The 12,840-nt window shown below is 44.0% G+C and overlaps 1 pseudogene; it reads left to right on the forward strand.

The window, feature by feature from the left end:
- The window catches only part of LOC109908654 (intelectin-like), a 59,738-nt pseudogene that overhangs the window by 36,265 nt on the left and 10,633 nt on the right, over positions 1-12,840 (forward strand).

Genomic DNA, 12,840 nt, shown 5'->3' on the forward strand with positions numbered 1-12,840 from the left:
CTGTGAATCCATCCTAATGGAGCTTTCTGAAGGTGAGTTAGTGAAAATAATATATTATATTTGGAGGTGTTAGGTATTTCAGGGAATTGTTTGGATATTACAATTTGATATTGTTTTAATATTAAACAGGAGTTATGTGTTTTTTTAAACAGGGGGACAACGATTATTATTACTATTATATATATTTTTTTATTTGACCCTGTTTTTTCTCCCCAATTTCGTGGTATCCAATTGTTAGTAGCTACTATCTTGTCTCATCGCTACAACTCCCAACGAAGGTTGAAAGTCATGCATCCTCCGATACACAACCCAACCAAGACGCACTGCTTCTTTACACAGCACACATCCAACCCGGAAGCCAGCCGCACCAATGTGTCGGAGGAAACACCGTGCACCTGGCAACCTTGGTTAGCGTGCACTGCGCCCGAACTGCCACAGGAGTCGCTGGTGCGCGATGAGACAAGGATATCCCTACCGGCCAAGCCCTAACTAACCCGGACGACGCTATGCCAATTGTGCGTCGCCCCACGGACCTCTCGTTTGCGGCCGGTTACGACAGAGCCTGGGCGCAATCCCAGAGTCTCTGGTGGCACAGCTGGCACTGCAGAACAGCACCCTTAACCACTGCGCCACCCGGGAGGCCGGGACAATGATTTTTTTAGGTAATATGTCAAAGGCACGTATTCTTATAATTTAAAATGTATATATTTCGTATAAATACCTGTTAATATTAGTTTAACCTCCATAGGATGTCCATCCTTACACAGTATCTTACGGGAATAATTGATTGGGAACCGACAGCGTTAGAAGGGGATTCAGCGGAGCAAAACGCGTGCAGCCAGTCCCCATCACACTATTTTCGACATAAGTCCAATAATAAAATCCATGAGAATATTTATACATTAAAAACAAAAAGTATGCACCCTATATTAAAAGCTATTTTTGTGTTTACAGCTGACAGTCCGCAAAGAAGGATCCCTGATGCTGTCACGCCCTGGTCTTAGTATTTTGTGTTTTCTTTATTATTTTGGTCAGGCCATGGTGTGACATGGGTTATTTATGTGGTGTGTTTTGTGTAGTTTTTTTTTCATACGTTATGGGATTGTGGTTAGTGGGGTTGTCTAGAAAAGTCTATGGTTGCCTGGAGTGGTTCTCAATCAGAGGCAGGTGTTTATCGTTGTCTCTGATTGGGAACCATATTTAGGCAGCCATATTCTTTGAGTGTTTCGTGGGTGATTGTTCCTGTCGCTGTGTTTGTTTGCACCAGATAAGGCTGTTTAGGTTTTCACGTTATGTTTATTGTTTTGTATTGTTCGGGTTTATCTTTTCTTAAACATGTATCGAAATAACCACGCTGCATTTTGGTCTGCCTCTTCTTCACCAGAAAAAAGCCGTAACCGATGCATTATGGACTATGAACGACTACGGAGCAGATGGAACAGACAATATTATTATTGTTTTTTCAAACACACCAAGAACCGAGGCTATAACTGTCCCATTGACTCCTCCGGGAACCTCCACCCACTCTAGCCATATTCGAGACTCCAAGACCCAACGCACAACTCAGGCACAAGTGCACTGTGCAGAATCACCCCAGCCCGGAAACTTGCTGCTTCAAGAAACGGCGCCATATGGACACGGTATGAATACATATTTTATTATTATTTATACATTTTTATGATTGAATATGTTAAAAAGATTACTAATGTTTTTTCAGACTCCAACGATACACGCCAGGTACAATCTGGAACGCAGGGTGAAAAAAGTATAGAGCCCAAGGCATCCGCGATTCGTCAGAACAGTCAGCGTCAAAAAAGCAGAGGTCATTTAATTATATATTGTTAATATATAGTAATATATCTGAAATGTATTTGACATTTTTATCTAATATATTTTATGTTTAATAACCTATTTTGTATTATATTTTTCATTCAGACTCCCCCTCCCCCCCGCCCCCAGTGTATAACGGCACAGAAGACCATACACAACAAGAGCACGTGGAGGATTTCGGCGCACCAGACATTCACAATAAAACACCAAAACCGGATGATATTAACGTTTTAAATGACATTTCAGAGGCAGACGACCTGATGTTGTGCGAGGCGGCCAGCCTTCTCGATTCAGCCAATTCTTTGGTAGAAACCCGAGCCTGAAATACAACAAGGTTTCTCACTGCCTTTTACGGGGCTCTAAAATCCAGAAAGGTTTTGCTCCACAAATGAATGGTGGCTTTACTCAAGAGGCAATACAGTCAAGATCTATCCTTCTGGCATAGAACAATGTTACATTTGGTAACTTCTCTAGGATAGGGGTCAGAATTCGGAATTTTGGATGAAAAGCATGCCCAAATTAAACTGCCTGCTACTCATGCCCAGAAGGTAAGATATTCATATTATTAGTAGATTTGGATAGAAAACACTCTGAAGTTTCTAAAACTGTTTGAATCATGTCTGTGATTGTAACAGAACTTATTTGGCAGGCGAAACCCTGAGGACAAACCATTCAGATGTTTTATTTTGAGGTCACTCTCTTTTCAATGGGGTTTCATTAGGAATCCAGATTTCTAAGGGACCTTCTTGCAGTTGTTGACGGGCTTACAGGCTGACAATATGCTTGGCTTGCATTGAGATGCAATACGACACCCCTGCTTGACCCGACCCCCCCCGATTATCCTACCGTGTGTGTGCAGGCACTGTTGGCTCACAGTCCCTCTCTCCCACATGTCCCCTATCAGTATTCCACTGCTGATTCTACTCCTGTCTGTTGCTTGCTGCACATCACCTCAACTTGCCCCTCCTCACCCCTCTATCTTCAGCCTCTCTTCACAGGACTGTATGTCACTGTACTTTCCTCCAAAAACCCAGAGGAAGGGCACATGCTGAAACGAGTTGGTCTTTAACAATAAAGAAGCGTTTTTGACGTCCACTTTCTTAGTCCTCCAAGAGTTTCTGAATATCCTTATATTCACTGTACTTTTCCTCTGACAGACTAAGCTTTTTGCTACTGGATACATCCCGTGGCGGATTAAACCATGCAGAGCAGTGGGTGTGACAGAGAGAGACGTGGAGATTAACAGTGCGTGTTTGCAATTGCAGAGTCCAGACCGTCCATTCGTTCTGTCTATCTTAATGCAGTACAGGGCAGAATAGATCATTGACTTAAGCGCTGCAACCTGCAATGAAATAGACCTCTACTGCTGTCTGGTGGTGAAATAATGACATGACTTAAAAAGCATATGCCATCATCGACTCCTTTCCATCTTACTCTGTTCTGGGCTGTCTTCTCCAGCTCATTTCACCTCATGCCAGTTCTTTTGGTTTTTATTTTTGTCGGTTTGAAGCTCTCACCTCCACGTGTTTCGAGGACAGCCTCTCTTTCATTTCCCTAGCTGAATCCAGTACAGAGCTTGCCTGGTGATGTTGGAGGAGGGCTTTAAGAGGGTGTGGCCAATCCATCCGTCTCCTTCATCTCCTTTGGATCTCCTCCTCCACAGAACATGACTGGTGCACTCCCAACCACCACTACCAACCACCACACCACTACCAACCACCACACCACTACCAACCACCACACCACTACCAACCACTACCAACCACCACACCACTACCAACCACTACCAACCACCACACCACTACCAACCACTACCAACCACCACACCACTACCAACCACCACCACCGCACCACTACCAACGACCACCGCACCACTACCAACCACTACCAACCACCACCACCACACCACTACCAACCACCACCGCACCACTACCAACCACCACACAACCACACCACTACCAACCACTACCAACCACCACACTAGCACCAACCACCACACTAGCACCAACCACCACACTAGCACCAACCACCACACTAATGCCACCACCAACAACACCAACACCAGATGTATCAGGACGACTCGAGCGTGAGAGAGTAGAAGCAGCAGACTGAACACAGCTATGTAGACCACTTCAAGATAAAAACATAATATTCAATATCGGGAAGTTAGACTAATATTAGCACTACACAATCTGTTGGGTAATAACCTTCAATCTGGATAACGACACATAACAAATCATAAGCCTAGAGAAATGTATCGACAAATATTACGAAAACAAGCAACACCCAAACATGACGGAGAGTACGACAGGGGAACCTATTTCAAAATGAAAACGTGACTCTTCTACAGACACAGACAATTTTATATTTTCACCAGTGGGAATGGTAAAGGTCGAAACCCATCTGTTAAAATCAATAAATGACAAACTGGATATACTTAAACTAGTCAGTAAGGATGTAAAAGAGTTGAAGGCAAGCCTCGAGATGAGTGACGAAAGAAGCTGCGACATTGGAGAAAGACACAAACAAGCTGAAAGGTACAGTCAGTAAGATTGAAACCAAAGTTAATGAACTGAAAAAGGAGAACATTGTTCTGAGAGAAGCCTCACTTGACATAGACTAGATCAGTGAGAGAGAATCTGGTACTTACAGTTATACAAGAGATAGAAGGAGAAGTTCCTGAATCTGTAGTTAGAGAGTTCCTCCTTACAGTGCTTCAGATCCCATGCAAAGCTATTGACAAAATGGCACGAAAATAGGCATGAATGACTAGTTCCCGAAGGAAATTGCAGAACGGCGTAAAGTTCTATATCCAATTTTCAAGGAAAATAGATTGAAAAGGAAACGCGTAGATCTCGTGGTCGATAAACTGTATATTGATAACCAGTTGTTCAGAGACACAAAGACTACTCCATGGCTATTTTAAAAATGACAATGTTCTCATAGAGGAGGCAAATAATGAAACACACAATTCTAGCTCTGTTATGGATTTTAATAATACTGTATATAATAAGAAAGAGCCGGAATACAAAGAATTGAACTGGAGCTTCACATTTACTAAACGAGTTAGTACCAGCATAACATAGAACAACACTACGCATGACCAAGGGTTCTCCATTCTTAAAGGGACATCAGTAATTAACATAACATAATAGTTGCATATACCAGAACCAATGTATTTCTGTGAGCAGGGGTTGTGAGAGAGCTTTCAATGTTGTGCAGATGAGGGATATACATTTTATAATGAATTATTTATGTATTGTCCTATCATGGTGGAACAGAGTTTTAAAATTAATTATACATCTTATTTATTTATGGTCCTATTTTGATGCAACAGTCCACAATCCCATACCCTAGACACCCACCTGAACGACCCAGATACTAAGGAGAAGTCCCTATCTGTTTTATGGGCCTGCTGTAAATGGCCTGTATGCAGCCAAAATGTAGTCAGAGACCTAGAGCAGGACAGCGCCCTCAAGATTCTGAGCCTGCCTGGCAGGGTTGGTCCTGCAAAGCCAAAGCCCCCTGATGGGAGAGCATAATATACAAGGAAATTCTCAAAGCTGCTAATGAGAACCTTGACGACCTTGTACCTAGCCGGTGGGAATTCCGGTGGGGTGCCCCCACCCAGGCAGTGGCAGTCCTGGGAACACTAGCTGCAGTAACCCATGGGGAGGGGGTCACACTCAGACATTCAGAGAGGGGGCATATTATTGTGGCCCTGGTGGCACAAAATCAAAGCTCTAACTGCACGGAGATGCTTGGGAATATGGTCACTATGGGGTACCATGTTGTGGGTGTTTCAGGGGAAGGGGGTATATCTGACCTCCATCATCGAGGACGTGCCAATGGTTAATCAAATCTCCCCATTTCTGCTCATTTTTTTTGCTCAGTTTTGCTGGCCTTCTCATACAGCTGCAACTGTATATGATTAATAAATAAAAACCTTTCTTGAGTCAGGCTCTGGGATGGTGCAACTCTTGAGAATCTGAGTCTATGGTTGTTGTGGGGGAAAGGGGTTGAGTGTGTATGAGTGTGTGGGTGTGTGTGTATCCCACAACTGTTGCGAGGGAGTAAAAGATGTTAGGGCCAATATAGGATGATTCACAATAATTGTTAGCTAATATAATAATTGCTTGCCATAATGTAAGTTTGGTAATGGCGAGACTGTTGAGAGGTAAAAATCCTTTTCATAAATTGCTTAAATTACTACAAATATTAATAGCTAATTATGGAAAATAAGATAAACAGGATTTTTTAATATAAATATATATATTTTATGGTTATATATAATTCAAATCGAGGTGAGGGCGATGGAAATGCATTTGGCAGTTGATCTGCTTCTGTTATGTGGGTGGCACTGTGTGCTCTTTTCGAAAGATGGGTCCCGGTCTCTCCGGGGCTATGGGATCCGGGGGGTCGGGGTGGTCTGCCAGGCATTGGGTTGACAACCCAACTCGGGATGAGGAGGGCTTTTAGCAGGTGGAATAGTGGGGACCAATTGGAGGTTTACTTAGAAGCAATGCAAATTTCATGGTACAGCTATATAACCACTCCATCATCATGTTACTTTTTAAAGGTACGTTTACAAACATATATTTTGATCAATAGAATTGAAACTTGTGTCTCATTATGGTAAGTGGTGAAATAAGTGTAGCCAGGTACAATTGTAATGGCTTAGCAGATAATAAGAAAAGACGATCAGTATTTACCTGGCTAAAAGAGAAAGAATAAAATATCAATTTTAGATGGAGAAAATTTTAGATGGAGTTTTGTGGAAAAAGGACTTGGGGGGGGGGGGGGGGGGGGTGGAAATATATTTCCCCAATGGGCAAAGAAATTCAAAAAGGGTTGATGATAATTTGAACAGTAATGATAACGAACAGTAATTTTGATTCAAATGTGGATATTGCCCAAACAGATCATCAAGGTAGATGGATTATTTTAAATATCTTATTGGACAATAAACAGATGTGGCTTATTAACCTATATGGTCCAAATAATTATGATCCAAGAATCTTTGAAAATATATATAAGAATGTATCAACTCTACAAGCAACACTAGACTCTTATTATGGTGGGAGATTTTAATATGGTTTTAAATACCTCTATGGACCATAAAGGAAATCACACTACAAACTAAGACACTTAATAAGGAAAAATAATAAGGAAAAATGGATATATTGGAATTAGTGGACATATGGAGGCTTAAATACCCTGAGCTAGTGAGATATACAGTGGGGAGAACAAGTATTTGATACACTGCCGATTTTGCAGGTTTCCCCACTTACAAAGCATGTAGAGGTCTGTAATTTTTATCATAGGTACACTTCAACTATCATAGGTACACTTCAACATCCAGAAAATCACATTGTATGATTTTTAAGTAATTAATTTGCATTTTATTGCATGACATAAGTATTTGATCACCTACCAACCAGTAAGAATTCCGGCTCTCACAGACCTGTTAGTTTTTCTTCAAGAAGCCCTCCTGTTCTCCACTCATTACCTGTATTAACTGCACCTGTTTGAACTCGTTACCTGTATAAAAGACACCTTTCCACACACTCAATCAAACAGACTCCAACCTCTCCACAATGGTCAAGACCAGAGAGCTGTGTAAGGACATCAGGGAAAAAATTGTAGACCTGCACAAGGCTGGGATGAGCTACAGGACAATAGGCAAGCAGCTTGGTGAGAAGGCAACAACTGTTGGTGCAATTATTAGAAAATGGAAGAAGTTCAAGATGACGGTCAATCACCTTCGGTCTGGGGCTCCATGCAAGATCTCACCTTGTGGGGCATCAATGATCATGAGGAAGGTGAGAGATCAGCCCAGAACTACACGGCAGGACCTGGTCAATGACCTGAAGAGAGCTGGGACCACAGTCTCAAAGAAAACCATTAGTAACGCACTACGTATTCATGGATTAAAATCCTGCAGCGCACGCAAGGTCCCCCTGCTCAAGCCAGCGCATGTCCAGGCCCGTCAGAAGTTTGCCAATGACCATCTGGATGATCCAGAGGAGGAATGGGAGAAGGTCATGTGGTCTGATGAGACAAAAATAGAGCTTTTTGGTCTAAACTCCACTCGCCGTGTTTGGAGGAAGAAGAAGGATGAGTACAACCCCAAGAACACCATCCCAACCGTGAAGCATGGAGGTGGAAACATATTTTTTGGGGGATGCTTTTCTGCAAAGGGGACAGGATGACTGCACCATATTGAGGGGAGGATGGATGGGGCCATGTATTGCGAGGTCTTGGCCAACAACCTCCTTCCCTCAGTAAGAGCATTGAAGATGGGTCATGGCTGGGTCTTCCAGCATGACAATGACCCAAAACACACAGCCAGGGCAACTAAGGAGTGGCTCTGTAAGAAGCATCTCAAGGTCCTGGAGTGGCCTCGCCAGTCTCCAGACTTGAACCCAATAGAAAATCTTTGGAGGGAGCTGAAAGTCCGTATTGCCCAGCGACAGCCCCGAAACCTGAAGGATATAGAGAAGGTCTATATGGAGGAGTGGGCCAACATCCCTGCTGCAGTGGGTGCAAACCTGGTCAAGAACTACAGGTAACGTATGATCTCTGTAATTGCAAACAAAGGTTTCTGTACCAAATATTAAGTTCTGCTTTTCTGATGTATCAAATACTTATGTCATGCAATAAAATGCTAATTAATTACTTAAAATCATACAATGTGATTTTCTGGATTTTAGTTTTAGATTCCTTCTCTCACAGTTGAAGTGTACCTATGATAAAAATGACAGACCTCTACATGCTTTGTAAGTAGGAAAACCTGCAAAATCGTCAGTGTATCAAATACTTGTTCTCCCCACTGTACATGGTGGAGGCTTAATCAAGCTAGTCGTCTTGATTACTTTCTTATGTCATTCTCTCTGGCACCAAAAGTTTAAAAAGTGTTGATAGGGGACAACATGCGGTTGGATCATCACGTAATTGGCATATATATTACTCTTTCAGAATTTTCACTTGGGCAAGGATATTGGAAATTTGATCAAAGCCTACTGGATGATAACTTGTTTATCTAGGACAGAATAATTTATAACTGACTTCTTCTGACATAACAGAGGTACAGCAGATCCCCTTATTGCATGGGACACTTTTAAATGTGCCTTTAGAGGCCATGCAATTCAGTACTCATCTAAAAAACAAAAGCAATTTAGATCAAAAGAGTCCATATTTACAAATTAAATTGAAGGACTAACAGTACAGACAGATAGCAATAGAAACTGTACCATAGAGGCACAGAATAGGTTAGAGGAAAAACAACAACAATTAAGGAACTTGTTAAAGAAAGATTTAGTGTAATATATTATAAAAAAATAAAGGGAACTGGATGGAATATGGGGAAAAATGTCCCAAATTCTTTTTCAATCTTCAACATAGAAATGCTACCAAAAAATGTGCATTGAAACTTGTTACAAATGATGGAGTCACGCATGATTCATCAAATGATATTTTGAAAGAGGAAGTAAAGTACTTTAAGGATATGTTTTCATTTCAGTCTCCTCCATCTCCACTAACCGAAGCTAATTGTATGGATTTTTTTCCTAGGCATAGGCGTCCTGCTAGCGGGACACCAGCCGACAACATCCGGTGAGATTGGAGGGCGCACAATTCAAATAAATAATCGTAATATTAAACATTCGTGAACATACAAGTATCTTATATCATTTAAAAGCTTAAATTCTTCTTCTAACCTAACTACGTTGTCTGATTTCAAATAGGCTTTACGGTGAAAGCATACCATGAGATGTCAACATATTTTTCAACCAGCACAGGTTTCGTAAAATCACAGTGTCTATCACAGTGCCATCCGTTTTGTCACCAAAGCCCCATATACTACCCACCATTGCGACCTGTATGCTCTCGTTGGCTGGCCCTTGCTTCATATTCATTGCCAAACCGACTGGCTCCAGGTCATCTATAAGTCTTTGCTAGGTAAAGACCCGCCTTATCTCAGCTCACTGGTCACCATGGCAGCACCCACCCGTAGCACGCGGTCCAGCAGGTATATTTCACTGGTCACCCCCAAAGCCGATTCCTCCTTCCGCAGCATTTCCTTCCAGTTCTCTGCTGCCAATGACTGGAACAAACTGCAAAAATCACTGAAGCTGGAGACTCATATCTCCCTCACTAGCTTTAAGCACCAGCTGTCAGAGCAGCTCATAGATCACTACACCTGTACATAGCCCATCTGTAATTAGCCCATCCAACTACCTCATCCCCATAATGTTTTTCTCCTTTGCACCCCAGTATCTCCACTTGTACAATCATCTTCTGCACATCTATCACTATATATCCATTTTGGTTTTGTGGGTTATTGTCTATGTGTAGTTTCATGTCAGCACTCGTTATTATTAGCTTCACGTTTGTTTTGTTATTTTGTTATTTTGTTTAGTGTTCTTCGTAAATAAAGAAGAATGTATTCAAATCACGCTGCGCCTTGGTCTCCTCGTTATGACGAATGTGACAGAATAACCCACCAAAACAGGACCAAGCAGCATGAAAAGGAGGAACAGCGCCTAATGGGAAATGGACCTGGGAGGATATATTAGATGGAGCAGGACCCTGGACACAGCCGGGGGAGTAGCGCCATCCTAAGGAGGAGATAGAGGCAGCGAAAGCGGAATGGCAATGCTACGAGGAAAAATACCGGAGAATAGAGGAACGGCGACGATATGAAGGTACACGGCTAGTACGGAAGCCCAAGAGAAACCCCCAATAAAAAAAATTGGGCGGGGGCACACGAGGAGATTGCATGAGTCAGGTCGGAGATCTGAGCCTACTCCTCGTGCTTACTGTGGGGAGCGTGTTACGGGTCAGGCACCGTGTTATGCGATGTAGCGCACGGTGTCTCCAGTGCGCTATTCTAGCCAGGTGCGCTCTATTCCAGCTCCTCGCATTGGCCGGGCTAGAATGGGCATCCAGCCAGGAAGGAGGGTGCCGGCTCAGCGCTCCTGGTCTCCAGTATACCTCCTTGGACCAGGATATCCTGCGCCAGCTCTGCGTACTGTGTCTCCGGTGAGTCTGCACAGCCCAGTGCATCCTGTGCCAGCAATAAGCATCCAGCCAGGACGGGTTGTGTCAGCTCTACACTCCAGACCTTCAGTGCGCCTCCACAGTCCAGTACGTCCTGTGCCTGCTCCCCGCACTCTCCCTGAGGTGTGTGTCACCAGTCCAGTACGTCCTGTGCCTGCTCCCCGCACTCTCCCTGAGGTGTGTGTCACCAGCCCAGTACCACCAGTGCCTGCTCCCTGCACTCTCCCTGAGGTGTGTGTCACCAGCCCAGTACCACCAGTGCCTGCTCCCTGCACTCTCCCTGAGGTGTGTGTCACCAGCCCAGTACCACCAGTGCCGGCTCCCTGCACTCTCCCTGAGGTGTGTGTCACCAGCCCAGTACCACCAGTGCCTGCTCCCCGCACTCTCCCTGAGGTGTGTGTCACCAGCCCAGTACCACCAGTGCCTGCTCCCCGCACTCTCCCTGAGGTGTGTGTCACCAGCCCAGTACCACCAGTGCCTGCTCCCTGCACTCTCCCTGAGGTGTGTGTCACCAGCCCAGTACCACCAGTGCCTGCTCCCCGCACTCTCCCTGAGGTGTGTGTCACCAGCCCAGTACCACCAGTGCCTGCTCCCTGCACTCTCCCTGAGGTGTGTGTCACCAGCCCAGTACCACCAGTGCCTGCTCCCTGCACTCTCCCTGAGGTGTGTGTCACCAGCCCAGTACCACCAGTGCCTGCTCCCTGCACTCTCCCTGAGGTGTGTGTCACCAGCCCAGTACCACCAGTGCCTGCTCCCTGCACTCTCCCTGAGGTGTGTGTCACCAGCCCAGTACCACCAGTGCCTGCTCCCTGCACTCTCCCTGAGGTGTGTGTCACCAGCCCAGTACCACCAGTGCCTGCTCCCTGCACTCTCCCTGAGGTGTGTGTCACCAGCCCAGTACCACCAGTGCCGGCACCAAGCAAAAAAGCTTAAAAAGCTTCCTGTGAGAAATATAATAAAATAGTGTTGTTTCACAGAACTGACAACGGTGAGCTCAAAAACATATGATATTTATGGTGTTTTACATAAAGACAAATAGATGCACAGAGGAAGAGTGGTATGCTTTCTATTTTGGAAAGAAATGTGTTATATAGAACACACATTATTGTTTAAGAACTGTTCTCAAGCCACTAAATCACTAGCCTGAGCTCTGAAGTGCTGCTGTCGTCTCTGTTCCTCCAGCTGCAGCTCCAGGTCTGTGGAGATCAGTCAGAGGTCAGAAATGACTCAGATGGAGCTCTACAGTAATCAACCGTACCAATTAGCAAGTTTGAGGCCAGATCCAATACAGGTCCATCTTTACTATTGAATGTAGACTTGGCTTTTTTGTTTCCTGACCATTGACATGAAATAATATGACTAAAATGGAAATGATCCAAAACATCATAGGAATATTTATATACATATCTCAATCTCCCTTCCTCTGCCTGAAGTTACTGAATGGAAAACTGAACTGATCATTACTCACTGGTCAGTGTGCTAATGACCTGCTCCTAGAGGGTGTGTTATTTTATATCTATATTGCATCTATTCCTTTGAAGTTGTTTGAATGTGTAGGGACCTGGTTGAATTGAGGGGGGGGGGGGGGGTTGAACATTTCAAAGAGGATGGCCCCACACCCCACCTATTTAATTGCCCTTAGGGTTGCTGTCTATGAAGCAGGAATGTCTGGGCAGGGGGATTGTGTGTGTGTGGGTGGGTGTATGTCTCTGCGGGGGTGTTTGAAACAATGTCCCTTCTCATTGTGTACATTTCAAGCTTTCAACAACAATAAAACAACCATCTGAATAATGTTTCTCGGCCTAACACACTGTTGAGTTTCCTATTTAGTTATCTTTACTTGCACATGCACAGAGCTTCCATGTGGCTCCAGCCTATGGATGTTCGGTGCATGTACACCGTGGGGATTTTGAAAGAGGTAGATTAGAACCCTAAAGTAATAGTGGTAAG

The sequence above is a fragment of the Oncorhynchus kisutch genome, linkage group LG17 (assembly GCF_002021735.2).
Source record: "Oncorhynchus kisutch isolate 150728-3 linkage group LG17, Okis_V2, whole genome shotgun sequence".
In the NCBI taxonomy this organism is placed as follows: Eukaryota; Metazoa; Chordata; class Actinopteri; order Salmoniformes; family Salmonidae; genus Oncorhynchus; species Oncorhynchus kisutch.